Genomic DNA, 21,213 nt, shown 5'->3' with positions numbered 1-21,213 from the left:
TTGGAATTTACCCTTTAAAATTATGTGTGATGCTAGTGATTATGCTGTAGGTGTTGTTCTAGGGCAAAGAGTTGATAAGAAATTGAATGTTACCCAGTATGCTAGTAAAACTCTTGATACTTCCCAGAGAAATTATGCTACTACTAAAAAAGAGTTCTTAGCAGTCGTATTTGCATGTGATAAGTTTAGACCTTATATTGTTGATTCTAAAGTTACTATTCACACTGATCATGCTGCTATTAAATATCTTATGGAAAAGAAAGATGTTAAGCCTAGACTCACTAGATGGGTTCTCTTGCTCCAAGAATTTGATTTGCATATTATTGATGGAAAGGGAGCTGAGAACCCCGTTGCAGACAACATGTCTAGGTTAGAGAATGTTCTTGATGACCCACTACCTATTGATGATAGCTTTCCTTATGAACAATTAGCGGTCATTAATGCTTCTCATACTGCTCCTTGGTATGCTGATTATGCTAATTACATTGTTGCTAAATTTATACCACCTAGTTTCACATACCAGCAAAAGAAAAAGTTCTTTTATGATTTAAGACATTACTTCTGGGATGACCCACACCTTTATAAAGAAGGAGTAGATGGTGTTATTAGACATTGTGTACCTGAGCATGAACAGGAACAGATCCTACGCAAGTGTCACTCTAAACAATATGGAGGACACCACGCTGGAGATAGAACTGCACATAAGGTATTGCAATCCGGTTTTTATTGGCCTACTCTCTTCAAAGATGCCCGTAAGTTTGTCTTGTCTTGTGATGAATGTCAAAGAGTTGGTAATATTAGTAGATGTCAAGAAATGCCTATGAATTATTCTCTTGTTATTGAACCGTTTGATGTTTGGGGCTTTGATTTTATGGGACCTTTTCCTGCCTCTAATGGTTATACACATATTTTAGTTGCTGTTGATTACGTTACTAAGTGGGTAGAAGCTATTCCAACTAGTAGTGCTGATCATAACACCTCTATTAAGATGCTTAAAGAAGTTATTTTTCCGAGGTTTGAAGTCCCTAGATATCTTATGACTGATGGTGGTTCACATTTTATTCATGGTGCTTTCCATAAGATGCTTGCTAAGTATGATGTTAATCATAGAATTGCATCTCCTTATCACCCGCAGTCTAGTGGTCAAGTAGAGTTGAGCAATATAGAGCTCAAATTAATTTTGCAAAAGACTGTGAATAGATCTAGAAAGAATTGGTCCAAGAAACTTGATGATGCATTATGGGCCTATAGAACTGCATATAAAAATCCTATGGGTATGTTTCCGTATAAGATGGTTTATGGAAAAGCATGTCACTTACCTCTAGAACTTGAACATAAAGCATATTGGGCTATTAAAGAGCTCAATTATGACTTTAAACTTGCCGGGGAGAAGAGGTTGTTTGACATTAGCTCACTTGATGAATGGAGAACCCAAGCCTATGAGAATTCCAAGTTGTTCAAAGAAAAAGTTAAAAGATGGCATGATAAAAGAATATAAAAGCGTGAGTTTAACGTAGGTGATTATGTGTTGCTATTCAACTCTCGTTTAAGATTTTTTGTAGGAAAACTTCTCTTTAAATGGGAAGGTCCTTATGTTATCGAGGAGGTATATCGTTCTGGTGCCATAAAAATCAACAACTTCGAAGGCACAAGTCCAAGGGTGGTGAACGGTCAAAGAATCAAACATTATATCTCAGGTAATCCTATCAATGTTGAAACTAATATTATTGAGACTATAACCCTGGAGGAATACATAAGGGACACTTTCCAGAATGTTTCAGACTCCGAAAAGGAATAGGTAAGTGGTACGGTAAGTAAACCGAATCCAAAACAATTCTAATGGCAATTTTTCTCCGTTTTGGAATATTTAAGAATTTTAGGAAGCAAGAAGTAATCCGGGAAGGACACGAGGCCTCCACGAGGGTGCAGGGCGCGCCCCCTGTCTCGTGGGCACCTCATGTGCCTCCCGGACTCCGTTTTCTTGCACTTTACGTATTTTGGTCGGTAAAAAATCATTATATAATCTCCTGAAGGTTTTGACCACCGTATCACGCAATTATCCTCTATTTTCGTTTCGAGCTATTTTCTGACAGATCTAGAGCACCATGACATCTCCAAGCGCTCCCAAGGACAAGTTTTTCGAGAGGGTTATCAACCCCTACCTTGCGGAGGTGCTGCAACACCCTCAAACCATTGAGATGCGTGAGGGGGTGCTGCACATCCGTGATGTGGAGGGACCAAGGCGTACCGGAAGCATGGAGACAAAGCTCGAAGCCATGGAGCAACAAGTTTTCAAGTGCCAAGGGATGGTGGTGCGTGGACTCAACGCCAACCACATGATGATCACGGAGTTCACCAACAACCACAAGCTAGATGCCAAGATCATTGGGGAGACCATCTTCAAGCTTCAAGAGAAAATCGAGCACCTCCAAGCCCAGATCTATGACCTGCAAAACCAAAACTGTGAGTATGAATATAGATTCAAGAGGATGAGTTTGGCTGCAGATTTGAGGATCCCGGGGACTCGATCATCCTTCTATGATGGTGATCCTATGCCTTGGAAGATGGACGACAAGCCTACATCATCAACAACTCCTACTTCACCACCTCCGAGGACATAATTACATGGGTATGGGCACTCCCCTTGGCAACTGCCAAGCTTGGGGGTGGTGCCCCGGTATCGTATCACCATCACACTCCTATCTTTACCGTTTTACTTAGTTCGATCCTTTTAGTAATATCTTGCTCTAGTATATTGAAGTTTTGGTATGAATTAGTTTTGAGTTTTGCTTTGTGATCCCTTCTATGTAATCAAGTCCGTGAGCTATATAATAAAGATTAGTGTTGAGTCAAGGGCTTTGCTATCTTGCTATGATCTTGAGATAGTAGAAAGAATAAAAAGAATAAAAGAGTTCATATTGATCTTATGGATAGTAATGACTTCACATATAAAGAGTATGAGGCATAAAAGTTGTTGAGAGTTGACAAACATAGTTTTGGTCATCGTTGCAATTAATAGGAAGTAATAAGGAAAGAGAGGTTTTCACATATAAATATACTATCTTGGACATCTTTTATGATTGTGAGCACTCATTAAGTATGACATGCTAAAGAGTTGATGTTGGACAAGGAAGACAACGTAATGGTTTATGTTTTCTCACGTCTCAATTAAAGTATATTGTCATTGATCTTCCCAACATGTTGAGCTTGCCTTTCCCCCTCATGCTAGCCAAAAATTCCTTGCACCAAGTAGAGATACTACTTGTGCTTCCAAAAATCCTTAAATCCAGTTTTTGCCATGAGAGTCCACCATACCTACCTATGGATTGAGTAAGATCCTTCAAGTAAGTTGTCATGTTGCAAGCAATAAAAATTGCTCTCTAAATATGTATGACTTATTAGTGCGGAGAAAATAAGCTTTATACGATCGTGTGATATGGAAGTAATAAAAGCAACGGACTGCATAATAAAGGTTCATATCACAAGTGGCAATATAAAGTGACGTTCTTTTGCATTAAGATTTTGTGCATCAACCCTAAAAGCACATGACAACCTCTGCTTCCCTCTGCGAAGGGCCTATCTTTTACTTTATATCTTTTATTTTTTGCAAGAGTCAAGGTGATCTTTAACTTTCCCTTTTTTCATTTTATCCTTTGGCAAGCACCTCGTGTTGGTAAGATCTTGATATATATATCCAATTGGATGTAAGTTAGCACGAGCTATTATTGTTGACATCACCCAAAGGTGAATACGTTGGGACGCAACATTATAAGCCCCTATCTTTCTTTGTGTCCGACTAAAACTCCATAACCACAAGTATTGCGTGAGTGTTAGCAATTGTAGAAGACTATATGATAGTTGAGTATGTGGACTTGCTGAAAAGCTCTATTCTTGACTCTTTTCGATGTTATGATAAATTGTAATTGCTTCAATGACTGAGATTATAGTTTGTTAGTTCTCAATGAAGTTTCTGAACCATACTTGACATTGTGAATTGATTGTTACTTGAGCATAAGAAACAATATGAAAAAATCTATATATGTTGCTGTTATAAGAATGATCATGATGCCCTCATGTGCGTATTTTATTTTTATCGACACCTCTATCTTTGAACATGTGGACATATTTTTCGATTTTGGCTTCCGCTTGAGACAAACGAGGTCTAAGCTTGGGGGAGTTGATACGTCCATTTTTCATCATGCTTTTATATCGATATTTATTGAATTATGGGTTGTTATTACACATTATGTCTCAATACTTATGGATATTCTCTCTTATTTTACAAGGTTTGTCATGAAGAGGGAGAATGCTTGCAGCTGGAATTCTAGCTGGAAAAGGAGCAAATATTGGAAACCTATTCTGCACAGCTCCAAAAATCCTGAAACTCCACGGAAGTCACTTTTGGAATTAATAAGTATTATTGAGCAAAGAAAATACCAGAGGGGGCCCACACCCTGGCCAGGAGGGTGGGGGGCGCACCCACCCCTAATCGGCATGCCCCTGTCTCCTGGGCCCCCTGTTGGCCCTCCGGTGCCCCTCTTCTGCTATATGAAGCCTCTTACCCTAGAAAAAATCATAAGCAAGCTTACGGGACAAAACTCCGCCGCCACGAGGCGGAACCTTGGCAGAACCAATCTAGGGCTCCGGCGGAGCCGTTCTGCCGAGGAAACTTCCCTCCGGGAGGGGGAAATCATCACCATCGTCATCACCAACGATCCTCTCATCGGGAGGGGGTCAATCTCCATCAACATCTTCACTAGCACCATCTCCTCTCAAAACCCTAGTTCATCTCTTGTATCCAATCTTGTATCAAAACCACAAATTGGTACCTGTGGGTTGCTAGTAGTGTTGATTACTCCTTGTAGTTGATGCTAATTGGTTTACTTGGTGGAAGAACATATGTTCATATCCTTAATTCATATTAATACTCCTCTGATCATGAACATGAATATGCTTTGTGAGTAGTTACGTTTGTTCCTGAGGACATGGGTGAAGTCTTGCTATTAGTAGTCATGTGAATTTGGTATTCGTTCGATATTTTGATGAGATGTATGTTGTCTCTCCTCTAGTGGTGTTATGTGAACGTCGACTACATGACACTTCACCATTATTTGGGCCTAGAGGAAGGCATTGGGAAGTAATAAGTAGATGATGGGTTGCTAGAGTGACAGAAGCTTAAACCCTAGTTTATGCGTTGCTTTGTAAGGGGCTGATTTGGATCCATTAGTTTCATGCTATGGTTAGGTTTACCTTAATACTTCTTTTGTAGTTGCGGAAGCTTGCAATAGGGGTTAATCATAAGTGGGATGCTTGTCCAAGAAAGGGCAGTACCCAAGCACTGGTCCACCCACATATCAAATTATCAAAGTATCGAACACGAATCATACAAGCATGATGAAAACTAGCTTGACGATAATTCCCATGTGTCCTCGGGAGCGCTTTTCTCATTATAAGAAATTGTCCAGGCTTGTCCTTTGCTACAAAAAGGATTGGGCCACCTTGCTGCACTTTATTTACTTTCATTGTTTGTTACCCGTTACAAATTATCTTATCACAAACTATCTGTTACCTATAATTTCAGTGCTTGCAGAGAATACCTTACTGGAAACCGCTTGTCATTTCCTTCTGCTCCTCGTTGGGTTCAACACTCTTACTTATCAAAAGGACTACGATAGATCCCCTATACTTGTGGGTCATCATCGACGGGTCTCTGATCGTAGTGTCGCGTTAGCAGCATCCTATAGTAGTGGTACGGCACCTCCGAGTTCTGCACACGTTCAACGCGATGACGTCCCTCGAGCTCTTGATACAGTAGAGTATCAAGGAAGTAGATGAGTTCCGTCAGCACGACGGTGTGGTGACGGTGATGGTGAAGTGATCTGCGCAGGGCTTCGCCCAAGCATTCCGAGAATATGACTGGAGGCGTAAATTGTGGAGGGGGGCGCGACACGGCTAGTGTTGGGGATATAACTACTGAGTATAAACCGCCCAGGAGGGGGCGGGTTATACTCATAAGGAGCCATCTGCATTGAAGCCCATGAAGACAAGGAATATGGCGCTTTACTATTGAGATCTAAAGGCCCAAGGCCCAAAGGCGGATTAGAGCCCGTAGACATAAACCGCCATGTAATATGTAACTTGTGTTGTAAGGTAGGAAAAGGTAGAAACCGAGCCGGACACGTGTATGAGCCGGCGTCGGGATTTTGTAAACCGCCGGGCGTCAACTTGTGTATATAAAGGGACGACCCGATGGCGGTTCAGGGACAAGAAACAACAACTTGAGATCTAGGTAAAGCAGATTCGCTCCCTGGTCATTGAGACCCCATCAATTCCACCACAACTGGATCGTAGGCTTTTACCTTCACCGCAAGGGGCCGAACCAGTATAAACTCCCCGTGTCCTTTGTCCGGTTTAACCCCTTTAAGCTAATCTCGTTGCGATGGCTCCACGACTAAGTCCTCACACTAGGACATCTGACGTGATAATTCCACGACAGTTGGCTGTCACGCCCAATATGCGACCCTATCCAAAAGGAACTCGAAGGTCCCACCAAGGATAGACCCGCATATTGAAACGCTTTTGCAAGGTGGATATCATTACATCAACATTACATAATAGATGGGGATACAAACATAAGGCATACAATGCCACACGAATACAACATCATCAATACATAAGAGCAACATCCGACTACGGATGAAACATAAACAGAAACTCAAACAACATCCACCCTGCTAGCCCAGGCTGCCGACCTGGAACCTATCCCCTGATCGAAGAAGCAGAAGAAGAACTCAACACAAACAAGCATCGCTCTCGCGTCATGATCATCGCATAACCTGTACCTGCAACTATTTTTGTAGTAATCTGTGAGCCACGAGGACTCAGCAATCCCATTACCATGGGTATCAAAACTAGCAAAGCTTAAAGGGAAAGGAAGGGTCAAGTGGTGAGGTTGCAGCAGCGACTAAGCATATATGGTGGCTAACATACGCAAATAAGAGCGAGAAGAGAGCAAGCAGAACGGTCGTGAAGCTAGCAATGATCAAGAAGTGATCCTGAACTCCTACTTACGTCAATCATAACCCAAAACCGTGTTCACTTCCCGGACTCCGCCGAAAAGAGACCATCACGGCTACACACACGGTTGATGCGTTTTAATTCGGATCTGGTGTCAAGTTATCTACAATCGGACATTAACAAATTCCCATCTGCCTATAACCGCAGGCATGGCTTTCGAAAGATTATACCCTGCAGGGGTGTCCCAACTTAGCCCATGATAAGCTCTCGCGATCAACGAAGGATATACCTTCTCCCAGGAAGACCCGATCAGACTCGGAATCCCGGTTTACAAGACATTTCGACAATGGTAAAACAAGACCAGCAAGACTGCCCGATGCGCTGACAATCCCGATAGGAGCTGCACATATCTCGTTCTCAGGGCAACACTGGATGAGCAATCCGTACAACTAAAACCAGACCTCAAGTTACCCTGAGGGGGCACTGCAAAGGGCTCTAGTTCGGACCAACACTTAGACAAGCACTGGCCCGGGGGGGCTATAATAAAGATGACCCTTGGGTTAATTACTCCCAAGGGAAATGTAGGTGGTGGTGAGGCAAATGGTAAAACCAATGTTGGGCCTTGCTGGAGGAGTTTTATTCAAAGCGAACTGTCAAGGGGGTCCCATAAATCACCCGACCGCGTAAGGAACGCAAAATCCGGGAACATAACACCGGTATGACAGAAACTAGGGCGGCAAGAGTGGAACAAAACACCAGGCATAAGGCTGAGCCTTCCACCCTTTACCAAATATATAGATGCATTAATAATATAAGAGATATTGTGATATCCCAATCAAAAACCTGTCCACCATGGAGCAATCTTCAACTTCACCTGCAACTAACAACGCTATAAGAGGGGCTGAGCAAAGCGGTAACATAGCCAAGCAACGGTTTGCATAGGAAAAGTGTCAAAGGTTAGAGGTTCATGGCAATATGGGATGGCTCGATAAATAGATGATAGGTAGCGCAGCAAAGCGATGGAACGAAGCAACTAGCATAGCAATGATAGTAGTGAGATCCAGGGTAGCGGTCATCTTGCCTGAAATCCCGCAAGGAAGAAGAACGAGTCCGTGAAGAAGACGAACGGACATAGTCGAACGAATCCTCACAATCGCCACATTACCGGAACTAAGAAGCAACGCCGGAAATAAAGAAACAACATGGTAAATGCACAAGCATAATCATGGCATGATGCACAAACAAGTATGATGCATGTCCGGTTTAATGAGGCATGGCATGGCAAAGTGCAACAAACAATACTACAAGTTAAGTGGAGCTCAATATGCAACGAGTTGCATATTGACGAAACACCACATTTGAGTTATATAGTTCACTCTCGTTTAGGTACACAACAATGTTAAATGTTGTTAAACATGGCAAGGGGTGAAGCATATGAAAACTACCTATCTAAGCAAGTTTAAATGGGGCCGGAACAACAAACAACAATTCCAGAAAATCCCCATATGCAAACTATGGATTTGGTACTGTTCTGCCCTAAACACAATTTTATTGTTGTTAAACAGGAAAATAAAGTGCACCATGTTAATCTAGGCATTTTCCACCCCATTTACATATAAAGTTTATTAAAATCGGAGCTACGGTTAATTAGTTATGAAATAAATCATTTCAACATGGCATTTATGCAAATTTAATCGAACATCATTTTAAACATTTAAACATGGATGAAAATGGCATATTATTAATCTACACAAAATTCTAAGCATTTTACATGTATAAAGTATTTACATATGATGCATGGTTAATTCGTTATTAGATGCATGAACAAAAGGGGTTTTTCTGTAAAACTGCCAATTCCTTGGAAAATAGGAAATTCACAGAACAGGAAAAAACATAACGGGCCGAATCTGGTGCATGATGGGCCAACAGAGAGGAGGGGTTAGGCGGCTGCTCACATCGGGCCAACAGGCCGGCCGGGGAACGTAGAGGCGCTGGGCCTCGCATGGCCTATTTGGCCCACGCACGGAGGTGAACGGGGCTAGAGATCGCCGTCCTCCTCTGCTCGCTGCAGAGGCAGGAATGGGCGCGACAGCGGCTACCGGTGATGTGGACCGACGACGCAGCGGGGAAGAGCTCCGGCGAGGTCGGGGATGGATGGATCCGGCCTCGGGGCGCCGGATCTGGCCGGAGCTGGACGAAGCAGGGCAGGATGGGGCCGATGGTGAGCTCCAAGGTGGCGGCGCGACCTGCGGGAAGCGAGAGAGGGCCTGAGAGGGAGCTAACCGAGAGGAGAAGGAGAGGAACAGGGCGGCGCGGGCTGGCCTAGACGTCGCCGACGGCGGCTCCGGTGGTTGGGCACGATGGGACGACGGGGAAGGCCGCGCGGACGAGGCCGACGCTGGCTTTGGAGCGGGAGGCGCTCGGGCGCAGGGGCTGGGCAGCTCGGGGCCCAGATGGGCTTCCCAGGGCCCGACCTGGGTTCCTGGCGGGCCGCGGCGGCGGAGGCTGAGGAGGAGGCGACGTGGAGGCTTGGGAGAGGCCAAGGGCGCCGGATGGTGGTGGCTGGGCCAATCGAGGTGCGCCAAGTGTCACGGTAGAGGTGGAGGGCGCCGGAATCGAAGGAGAAGGTGGGAGGTGACGGCGGCTGATGATTGGGACGGCGCGGAAATCAAGGAGAGAGGTTAGGGTGACAAAAATGGCAAGGGGGCTGCTATTTATAGAAAGAGGGGTTAGGGTTCGGGGTTTTGGGGGCTTTCGGAGCGTACGATCGCCATCGAACGGCTCCGGAGCGGAGAGGGACTATGAGAGTGGTTGGTGGGCTGTGTAGAGGGGGTTGGGCTGAGAGAAGGGGGGAGAAATGCAGCCCGGCAACTGTTTCAGAGACCGAAACGTCCGACGAAAAACCCAACTATATTGCGGTTGTAGGTTTAACGGTTGGGCTATCAAATGGACTCCGAATGCGACGAAACTTGGCAGGCGGCCTGTCTACACTATAATAAGACCGCACGACAAGTTGCAACCCATTCCGAGAACATTTTTATGCCACTTATAAAATAATATTTCGGAGGTGCCGCGGGCGCGGGCGAGTGTGGTCAGGCTCAGAACGGACAACGGAGAGAACCGGCGGAACACGAATGGATGCAAGTTTTTGAAAGACATGCGGATGAAATGCAAATGATGACATGAGACGAGATGCATAACAAGAACAAAATGCAAAACAACAGACAAAAACCCAACCACGGAGGAAATAATAAATCACATAGCCGAAAATGGCAAGAGTCGGATTTACGAATATGGAAAGTTGTATCCGGGGCGTTACAACACTCCACCACTACGAGAGGATCTCGTCCCGAGATCTAGGATGGCACCGGAGGGAAAAGGAAGAGGAAGATAAGCTGTAAAACTAAGTTGCTTCTTCGACCAATGAGTGAAACCACGAACCTTGAGAGGTTGAGCAATTAGAGATGAACGAGATTGCAAACAATCTGTTAGAAAAGAGGAACAAGGAACATTACGAGAACTTGAAGGTTGCCAAGACATGAATGACGAGCACAATGGACAAGAAGGAATTGAAACCACTCTGGTTGAAACGAGATGAGAGAGGAAGACTTCGGGCAGCACTCCGGTTGAACATGGAAGGAATATAATTTGAACTTGGCAAAATGAAAGCACTTGGATGAGACTCCGGTTAAAAGAGGAATGATAGACACAACACTCCGGTTAGGTGGATAAGCATGGAAAAGAACATGATCTTGACAAAACAAGATGATGAGTGAAGAGAACAACATCACAATGCCTTCAGAAGAAAGAATAGAAGATAGATCACTGGAATAAAAGAATGGAGAAGAAAATGCCAACTTGTGCCACAACTGAGCTTGGAAAGCACCCTTCCAAGATGGTTACAACGGGGTTGTTGGAAAACCAAAAACGAAAAGAATAAGCTTGTAGTGGGCTTATGGAAACATCTCAAGACTATGAGATGACATTCTGCCACTAACGAAAAAAACAATTGCTTGTTTGAGATCAACGAAGAGATGAAAAACCTCTTTCACCGAGAAGGATATGGAGAAAGCTTGGATCAATGATAAGCACCACAAATAGCAACATTCCCAATGGAAGGCTTTAGGTGAAATATAACCCAAGATAACTCCAACAAAGAGATTGATGGATTTAAAATACCTCATGATCGAAGAGAAAAATGATGGTTTTTAAAATATCTCATTCTTGACAATATGTGAATCATGAAACACGAACTCAAATTGTCAAGAATGACATAACACCACCTCAAGAGATAAGGTAGAAGGAATTGCACTTCGAAATGCAAAAGAAGAATACTTGAGCTCCTCAAAACAAAACATGTGTTGACCACCATGTAGAGCCTCCATGAAGAACTCCGGTAATAAAATCGAAGGATGATAACAAAGAAAGAGAAGTTGAGAACACAAGGTGAAGCCTTGCGATGATTTAGATGGAGCTTCGCGATGAGATAATGCAGAAAACTTCAAACTCCGGAAAAGAAAAGATGAAACATCTCGAACCGAGAAATGTGACATGATGAACAACTCCGGAAAGAAGAAACTAGATTACTTGGATGAAACAATAATAAGAATTATGTTATGCCTATCCTTCACCAATTTAAATTGATGACAAACAACGGATTTGGCATACTACTTATTCTCGTAGAAAGGATTAAGAGGGATATAGCGTAAACTTGAGAAGGTATAGATGGAACCACCGGTGGAATTTGGAAACAACGAATGAATTGATATGATAACCAAGAAAAGAGAACTCTTGAACGAACCACCGTAAGAATTGAAAATGAAAGAAGTAAAGGGGTGAATCACCGGTAAGAATTAGAGAACGAATGAAGATAGTTGAGGGAATTTAGATACATGAGAATGAAGAGATCATGAACTGATTAGAGGATATTTGAACGATGCACCGGTAAGATTTGGAGAATGATAGCTACACGCTGAGAATGAAGAATTATGACATGATGGCCTTCGGATGATCGAGAAAAGAAAGCAACCCTTGAAATGCGTCGTATGGGTGAAAAGAATTCTCACAATCGAAAACAATTATGAGAGGATGGCATCAAGCTAGAATCATGAATATTCGAGAGAAAGGACAAGATTTAGAGGAAAAACTCTTCTTCAATCTTCAACTGACAACGAGAAACACCACCAAAATTACTGAGATACTCCGGGAGAATGAAAAAGAGGAAGGGTTGAACCAAAGATGAAAATGATTTGAAAGCGATCTTGGAGAAAGAATATGACTGATGATAATTCATTCTTACGTCAAACTCGAAAAGAATTAGGAATGGCTCCAGAATAATTAGAAGAGTCAGGTAAGATCCTGGGAAAAGACCTGTGGGTTAGGGCCCACTCAAGATAAACACCATTGGAAATGATTTTTAAAGAGAGATTGCACCGGTTGAACTAAATGGCTTGAATGGAAACACGAATCTTCCGAGATATCTTCAACACTCCGGATATGAACTGGGAGAGGCAGATAAATAAGAGAGCCTTGGATAAGAAATTCACATGGGAAGATATGTGAAACGAAAGGAAGAGATATGATCAACACCGAAACTTGAAATTAATCCACCGGAGAAGAAAAGAGACAAAGAATAATGAACTTGAAGCTTCGTTAGTATCTTCGTGAGAATCACCGGATAGGAACATTGATTGAAAAGAGTGAACTGACTTCACATGAATAAATGGATACTTGATTAAGAAATCTGAGTCCTTGAAGAAGAGGGGTGGAAGGGCGGGAAAACAAAGACAACTTGGGACGGATGAAACAAACACCGTTGAGAAAACTTATAATTGATCTCGCAAATATTGAAATGATTGGATCCACTTGAAGAGAAGCACGCCGGTTAGAAAAGAATTAACATGACGACCTCGATGATCAAGAAGGATTAGTATTCACATAGCAATATGAGAACATCGTTTATGAAAGGTATGGATTCAACATTTGACTTCGAAGCAACTCGAATACCACAAATAAAACAAAACAAAGGATTGGCTTGCAGAATAAGCCGGAACAAATACATATGATAGAGATTTACCCAATCCCATATCATGCATCTGTCGGAAACATATCCTAGGAGCTACTTGAATTCCCACCTATAAAACTCCCGAAACTTTCTGGTTATGCAATCTGGTGTTGGGGATACAGGGGAAGCAATATATCTCACCCAAACTAACAATACCTACATCCAAGATGTATCCATCCGTCAACACATAACCAAGAAACCTTCAGAAATCGTGTACCTCAACCTTCGAAAAGCATCCGTTATACGAGTTATGGCAATACTCCCGAACTCCCCAGTACTGGGTGACGTCAAGGTTATCTCACCAACAACTGCATAAAAGAGATTTTGATGTCGGCAAAACTCAGGTATTCCAGAACTGCAACGATAAAATTGTGACGACAACACCTCGGAGCTCAACTCCCCGGGTCAATGACACATAATAGACAGGAGGCACCAAGAACAATGTTCTCGTCACAAAACCATCGGAACGATTCCAAGATACCCGCGTGATCCTAAATTTTTTTTTAGTGAAATTTGAGGAGAGGAAAGACAAAACATCTATGTCAAGAGTCCTCACCAGAGCGACAAAGGGGGCTGAGGAGTAAAAAGAATCCTACTCTCCGATATATATAATCCTAAGACTCAAAACATTTTTGTTCTAGACTCAACAACGGCCAACAATCAAGGGGGCTCCTATGGTCGGTCGAGGCTCTGATTACCAACTTGTCACGCCCAATATGCGACCCCATCCAAAAGGAACTCGAAGGTCCCACCAAGGATAGACCCGCATATTGAAACGCTTTTGCAAGGTGGATATCATTACATCAACATTACATAATAGATGGGGATACAAACATAAGGCATACAATGCCACACGAATACAACATCATCAATACATAAGAGCAACATCCAACTACGGATGAAACATAAACAGAAACTCAAACAACATCCACCCTGCTAGCCCAGGCTGCCGACCTGGAACCTATCCCCTGATCGAAGAAGCAGAAGAAGAACTCAACACAAACAAGCATCGCTCTCGCATCATGATCATCGCATAACCTGTACCTGCAACTGTTGTTGTAGTAATCTGTGAGCCACGAGGACTCAGCAATCCCATTACCATGGGTATCAAGACTAGCAAAGCTTAAAGGGAAAGGAAGGGGTCAAGTGGTGAGGTTGCAGCAGCGACTAAGCATATATGGTGGCTAACATACGCAAATAAGAGCGAGAAGAGAGCAAGCGGAACGGTCGTGAAGCTAGCAATGATCAAGAAGTGATCCTGAACTCCTACTTACGTCAATCATAACCCAAACCCGTGTTGACTTCCCGGACTCCGCCGAAAAGAGACCATCACGGCTACACACACGGTTGATGCGTTTTAATTCGGATCTGGTGTCAAGTTATCTACAACCGGACATTAACAAATTCCCATCTGCCTATAACCGCAGGCATGGCTTTCGAAAGATTATACCCTGCAGGGGTGTCCCAACTTAGCCCATGATAAGCTCTCGCGATCAACAAAGGATATACCTTCTCCCAGGAAGACCCGATCAGACTCGGAATCCCGGTTTACAAGACATTTCGACAATGGTAAAACAAGACCAGCAAGACCGCCCGATGCGCTGACAATCCCGATAGGAGCTGCACATATCTCGTTCTCAGGGCAACACCGGATGAGCAATCCGTACAACTAAAACCAGACCTCAAGTTTCCCTGAGGGGGCGCTGCAAAGGGCTCTAGTTCGGACCAACAATTAGACAAGCACTGGCCTGGGGGGGCTATAATAAAGATGACCCTTGGGTTAATTACTCCCAAGGGAAATGTAGGTGGTGGTGAGGCAAATGGTAAAACCAATGTTGGGCCTTGCTGGAGGAGTTTTATTCAAAGCGAACTGTCAAGGGGGTCCCATAAATCACCCGACCGCGTAAGGAACGCAAAATCCGGGAACATAGCACCGGTATGACGGAAACTAGGGCGGCAAGAGTGGAACAAAACACCAGGCATAAGGCCAAGCCTTCCACCCTTTACCAAATATATAGATGCATTAATAATATAAGAGATATTGTGATATCCCAATCAAAAACCTGTCCACCATGGAGCAATCTTCAACTTCACCTGCAACTAACAATGCTATAAGAGGGGCTGAGCAAAGCGGTAACATAGCCAAGCAACGGTTTGCATAGGAACAGTGTCAAAGGTTAGAGGTTCATGGCAATATGGGATGGCTCGATAAACAGATGATAGGTAGCGCAGCAAAGCGATAGAACGAAGCAACTAGCATAGCAATGATAGTAGTGAGATCCAGGGTAGCGGTCATCTTGCCTGAAATCCCGCAAGGAAGAAGAACGAGTCCATGAAGAAGACGAACGGACGTAGTCGAACGAATCCTCACAATCGCAACATTACCGGAACTAAGAAGCAACACCGGAAAGAAAGAAACAACATGGTAAATGCACAAGCATAATCATGGCATGATGCACAAACAAGTATGATGCATGTTCGGTTTAATGAGGCATGGCATGGCAAAGTGCAACAAACAATACTACAAGTTAAGTGGAGCTCAATATGCAATGAGTTGCATATTGACGAAACACCACATCTGAGTTATATGGTTCGCTCTCGTTTAGGTACACAACAATGTTAAATGTTGTTAAACATGGCAAGGGGTGAAGCATATGAAAACTACCTATCTAAGCAAGTTTAAATGGGGCCGGAACTACAACCAACAATTCCAGAAAATCCCCATATGAATATTATGGATTTGGTACTGTTCTGCCCTAAACACAATTTTATTGTTGTTAAATAGGGAAATAAAGTGCACCATGTTAATCTAGGCATTTTTCCACCCCATTTACATATAAAGTTTATTAAAATCAGAGCTACGGTTAATTAGTTATGAAATAAATCATTTCAACATGGCATTTATGCAAATTTAATCAAACATCATTTTAAACATTTTAAACATGGATGAAAATGGCATGTTATTAATCAACACAAAATTCTAAGCATTTTACATGTATAAAGTATTTACATATGATGCATGGTTAATTCGTTATTAGATGCATGAACACAAGGGGTTTTTCTGTAAAACTGCCAATTCCTTGGAAAATAGGAAATTCACAGAACAGGAAAAAAACATAACGGGCCGAATCTGGTGCATGATGGGCCAACAGAGAGGAGGGGCTGGGCGGCTGCTCACATCGGGCCAACAGGCCGGCCGGGGAACGTAGAGGCGCTGGGCCTCGCATGGCCTGTTTGGCCCACGCACGGAGGCGAACGGGGATGGAGATCGTCGTCCTCCTCTGCTCGCTGCAGAGGCAGGAATGGGTGCGGCAGCGGCTACCAGCGATGTGGAACAACGACGCGGTGGGGAAGAGCTCCGGTGAGGTCGGGGATGGATGGATCCGGCCTCGGGGCGCCGGATCTGGACGAAGCTGGATGAAGCAGGGCAGGATGGGGCCGGCGGTGAGCTCCAAGGCGGCGGCGCGACCTGCGGGAAGCGAGAGAGGGCCTGAGAGGGATCCAACCGGGAGGAGAAGGAGAGGAACAGGGCGGCGCGGGCTGGCCTGGACGTCGCCGGCGGTGACTCCGGTGGCTGGGCACGACGGGACGACGGGGAAGGCCGTGCGGACGAGGCCGACGCTGGCTTCAGAGCGGGAGGCGCTCGGGCGCAGGGGCTGGGCAGCTCGGGGCCCAGATAGGCTTACCAGGGCCTGATCTGGGTTCCTGGCGGGCCGCGGCGGCGGAGGCTGAGGGGGAGGCGATGTGGAGGCTTGGGAGAGGCCAGGGGCGCCGGATGGTGGTGGCTGGGCCAATCGGGGTGCGCCAAGTGTCGCGGTGGAGGTGGAGGGCGCCGGAATCGAAGGAGAAGGTGGGAGGTGACGGCGGCTGATGATTGGGAAGGCGCGGAAATCAAGGAGAGAGGTTAGGGGTGACAAAAATGGCAAGGGGGCTGCTATTTATAGAAAGAGGGGTTAGGGTTCGGGGTTTTGGGGGCTTTCGGAGCGTACGATCGCCATCGAACGGCTCCGGAGCAGAGAGGGACTATGAGAGGGGTTGGTGGGCTCTGTAGAGGGGGTTGGGCTGAGAGAAGGGGGGAGAAATGCAGCCCAGCAACTGTTTCAGAGACCGAAACATCCGACGAAAAACCCGACTATATTGCGGTTGTAGGTTTAACGGTTGGGCTATCAAATGGACTCCGAATGCGACGAAACTTGGCAGGCGGCCTGTCTGCACTATAATAAGACCGCACGACAAGTTACAACCCATTCCGAGAACATTTTTATGCCACTTATAAAATAATATTTTGGAGGTGCCGCGGGCGCGGGCGAGTGTGGTCGGGCTCAGAACGAACAACGGAGAGAACCGGCGGAACACGAACGGATGCAAGTTTTTGAAAAACATGCGGATGAAATGCAGATGATGACATGAGACGAGATGCATAACAAGAACAAAATGCAAAACAACAGACAAAAACCCAACCACGGAGGAAATAATAAATCACATAGCCGGAAATGGCAAGAGTCGGAGTTACGAATATGGAAAGTTGTATCCGGGGCGTTACATTGGCGCCCACCGTGGGGCTATCGCATGATGGTTTCAAGTTCTTAAAGGGTAACTTCGAAGGACTCAAGGGATACGCCATGGGCCGGATGACCAAGAGTCGCCACGGCAAGCTCTACATCGACGACGCGGGCTGGGGCCCCGACGCCAGCTCAATCGAGTACGGGTACCATGTCCCCTTTGGAGGAATTCACGTCTTCATCGGCAAGAACGGTGAACTGGGCCCCGAGCCAGACATCTGCGCTGACCTCATCGAGACGGCTTAGCGTGCAAGCCCTGCCTAGGTTCAGCCTGCCATGAAGCGTGCGTTCGTAGGATTCATCAATGGTGTGGAGTCTGAATCGGTGTCCGATGGTGAGACGGTCGTTTATTCAGATGGCGAATCATCCGCCGGTGAGACCGAGTCACTGTACCAACTGCAAGATGGCCGGTTTGGGGGCTGTTCTGATGGCGACAGTATTGCGGACCACCTTGAACTGCCGAATCGGGTTGCGATCTTCATGGCCGGTATGCAGCCCACGCAACACTCTTCATCAGCAGCTGCAATAATTTCCGGATCGGCAGCCGGGGCAGGAGGCCCCGCGCGCCCGCCGGCTCAAGTTCTGTCCGGTTTATTGGACGCCTGGACGACGTCGTTAACCATAGAGGTTACCGCGGACCATCGAGATCAGCATAACACGAAGGTCACAAAGCTGCGGGATCAGATAGCTCAGGCCAAGGAGGACTTGGCGGTTGAGGAAACCAGGATAGCTGAGGAGCAAGCCGCTTTGGATGCTCAGGCAGAGCGGATTCAAGCAGAAAATTACGGGCTCATGCTGGATCAGAACGCTTCAAACGACGTGTTGAGGAGGATGCATCGATCTCGTCTACCACCGGTTTGTGTAGCAATGAATCTCTTCAACACGCCAGGAGCAGGAACCAGTAATCCGGCAGTGGTAATCCGGATTGAAGCACCTGGGACAGGAGCACCGGATCAACCCCGGGCAATGGACCCTCCTCGTCAGAGCCATGACCCGCCTCAGTACATGCCGACACCGCCGGGTCACTTCTCCACCCCTTTGGATAACATGATCGCCGCAGCGTCGTGATTGGCAGCTATTCCAATGGAGGGCGAGTCTCCAACAGCAGTTGAGACGCGGCGCGCTAGAGATCTTCTTCAAACGGCTATGGTTCAGCAGCAGGCCTATTCATATAGTCAAGACAGAATTCATTCAACCCCCCGCCCGAGCCGAAGTTACAGCAGGCGCATTGATGAACCAGCTGTATCGAGCAGCGAGAGGAACCGTAATGCCCCTCGGAGGCCTAACCCGGTGGGCGGTGGTGCAAATGCTTAGGACGTGGTGGATAATGGCAGAGCACGTCGAGAAGCCGAGTTAGCAGCACAATACGTGGACCTTTAGCTTACTCCGGTTCGTCCGACGACTTCAGTGGAACGAGGTCTTGCTTTTAGCTCTTGGGGGGTGTCGTGTCTTACCCCGGCTCTACGTAATGTGCGGCTGCCCAAGGATTTCAAGGGTTCGTGTAAGGTGCCCAATTACACTGCTGACTTACCCCCCGAGTCATGGGTTGAAAGCTACGATGGCAATGGAGATGTTGGATGTAGATGAAGCGGCATGCGCTAAATACTTCACCATGATGCTGGATGGAACGGCTCGCACTTGGCTGAAAAGTTTGCCGGCTAACTCCATTGGGTCATGGGCCGAGTTAAAATCCCAGTTTATAACGAACTTCAAGGACACATGCAAGCAACCCATGTCAATTGTGGATCTAGCTGCTTGTGTCCAAGAAGAAGGTGAATCGACAACCCATTGGGTGCGCCGGGTTTTGAAGATCTTGCATTCATCGGACCATATCAATGCCGACTCAGCGGTCATAACGTTTGAGGGCAATTGCCGGTTTAAGCCTCTGAAGTTGAAATTGGGACGACTCAAGCGTCACTTCAATGTCATGGGAACACTTATGGCAACTCTGGTTAAGTATGCCAATTCTGATAGTATCAAGGACCCCGAGTCTAAGGATGAAAAGCCGGGCAAGGGAAAGAAGAACGGCAACACCAAAGGGCAGCAGCATAACCCGGCGTGCCATGGAAACAATGCTAAGCGTAAAGCGGACAATAGTTCAGATTTTGTGGCTAACACCAATGCGCAGGATAATGGCCAGCGTGGTAAGGGTAGACCGCCCCCGCGGAGTGGAGGATCAGGTGTCAATCTTGAGCGCCTATTAAATCAGCCTTGCCCAAGGCACAGGACGCGAGAAAAGCCAGCTACGCACCTTTGGAAGGATTGCTTTATTATGAGGGAGTTCAAAAACTCGGATCTCTTCGGGTATGATCATGGACCGTCCGGCGGTTCAGGACCTGGGTCTCATGGGCCGGGTTACGATGGAGGCAATTCTGGTTCAGGTTTTCAAGGTAATCAAGGTGGACATGGCAATCAAGGCAATCAGGGAAACCAGGGTGGTTATAATCAACAGGGGGTCAGCAGCAGCAACAGTCGGGTTACCAGAGCCACCCGAAGTAGTTGAATAGTGGGTGATATCATGTCTTCACCACTAGCCTGTGCAAGTGCGATCAGAAGCTTCATAAAAGGGCAGTGAACTCCGTTGAACCGGCGGTGCCCTGTTACTTGGGCTGGTCTGAACAGCCCATCGTGTGGAGTCGCGAGGATCATCCGTCTTGGGTTGATAATCTAGGTCACCTAGCATTGGTGGTGGCACCTCAGGTCGGAGGTTATAAGTTCACCAAGGTGCTCATGGATGGAGGGAGCAGTATCAACATCTTGTATTATGAAACCTTCGTCGCATGGGGTTGACAGATAAGAATCTTAAATTTTCAAACACCATTTTCCATGGTGTGGTACCTGGTAAATCGGCTTATCCTATTGGTAAGATAGCTCTGGAGGTTGCTTTTGGAGATGATCATGATTCAAGATCAGAGACATTGACTTTTGAAGTGGTGAAAATCCGGAGCCCTTACCATGCCCTGTTTGGATGGTCGGCTTTTGCTAAGTTCATGGCAAGGCCGTGTTATGTTTATCTGCGGCTCAAGGTGCCGGGTCATAAGGGGACCATCACAGTACATGGAAGCCGAAAGATCGCTTTGGAATGTGAGGAAGGTGATGCGGCTTATGCTGAGTCGGTTTGTGCAACAGAGTTGAAGTTCTGTAAGGACAATGTTGATCCAGCAGATATGACTTCTTTGAAAAAACCAACTACAGAGCATGATCCGGCTTTCAAGTTTAAATCGGCTAATGAGACTAAGCTGGTTGATTTTGTTCCTGGCGATTCATCCAAGCAATTTAGCATCAGCGCTAACCTGGATCTGAAATAGGAAAGCGCGCTCATCGAGTTCATCCGTGAGAACCGGGACATCTTTGCATGGAAACCTTCTGACATGCCAGGTGTACCGAGGGAACTCTTTGAGCACACTCTTAATATCGATCCCAAGTTTAAACCGGTCAAGCAGTTTCTCCGCCGCTTCAATGAAGAGAGACGCAAGGCCATTGGTGAGGAGGTAGCCCGGCTCTTGGCAGCAGGGTTTATTGTGGAGGTTTTTCATCCTGAGTGGTTGGCTAACCCGGTGCTGGTGCTTA

Source organism: Triticum aestivum, chromosome 3B (genome assembly GCF_018294505.1).
Source record: "Triticum aestivum cultivar Chinese Spring chromosome 3B, IWGSC CS RefSeq v2.1, whole genome shotgun sequence".
NCBI lineage: Eukaryota > Viridiplantae > Streptophyta > Magnoliopsida > Poales > Poaceae > Triticum > Triticum aestivum.
The sequence above is the reverse complement of the archived record's forward strand: the minus strand, read 5'-3'. Positions refer to the sequence as shown.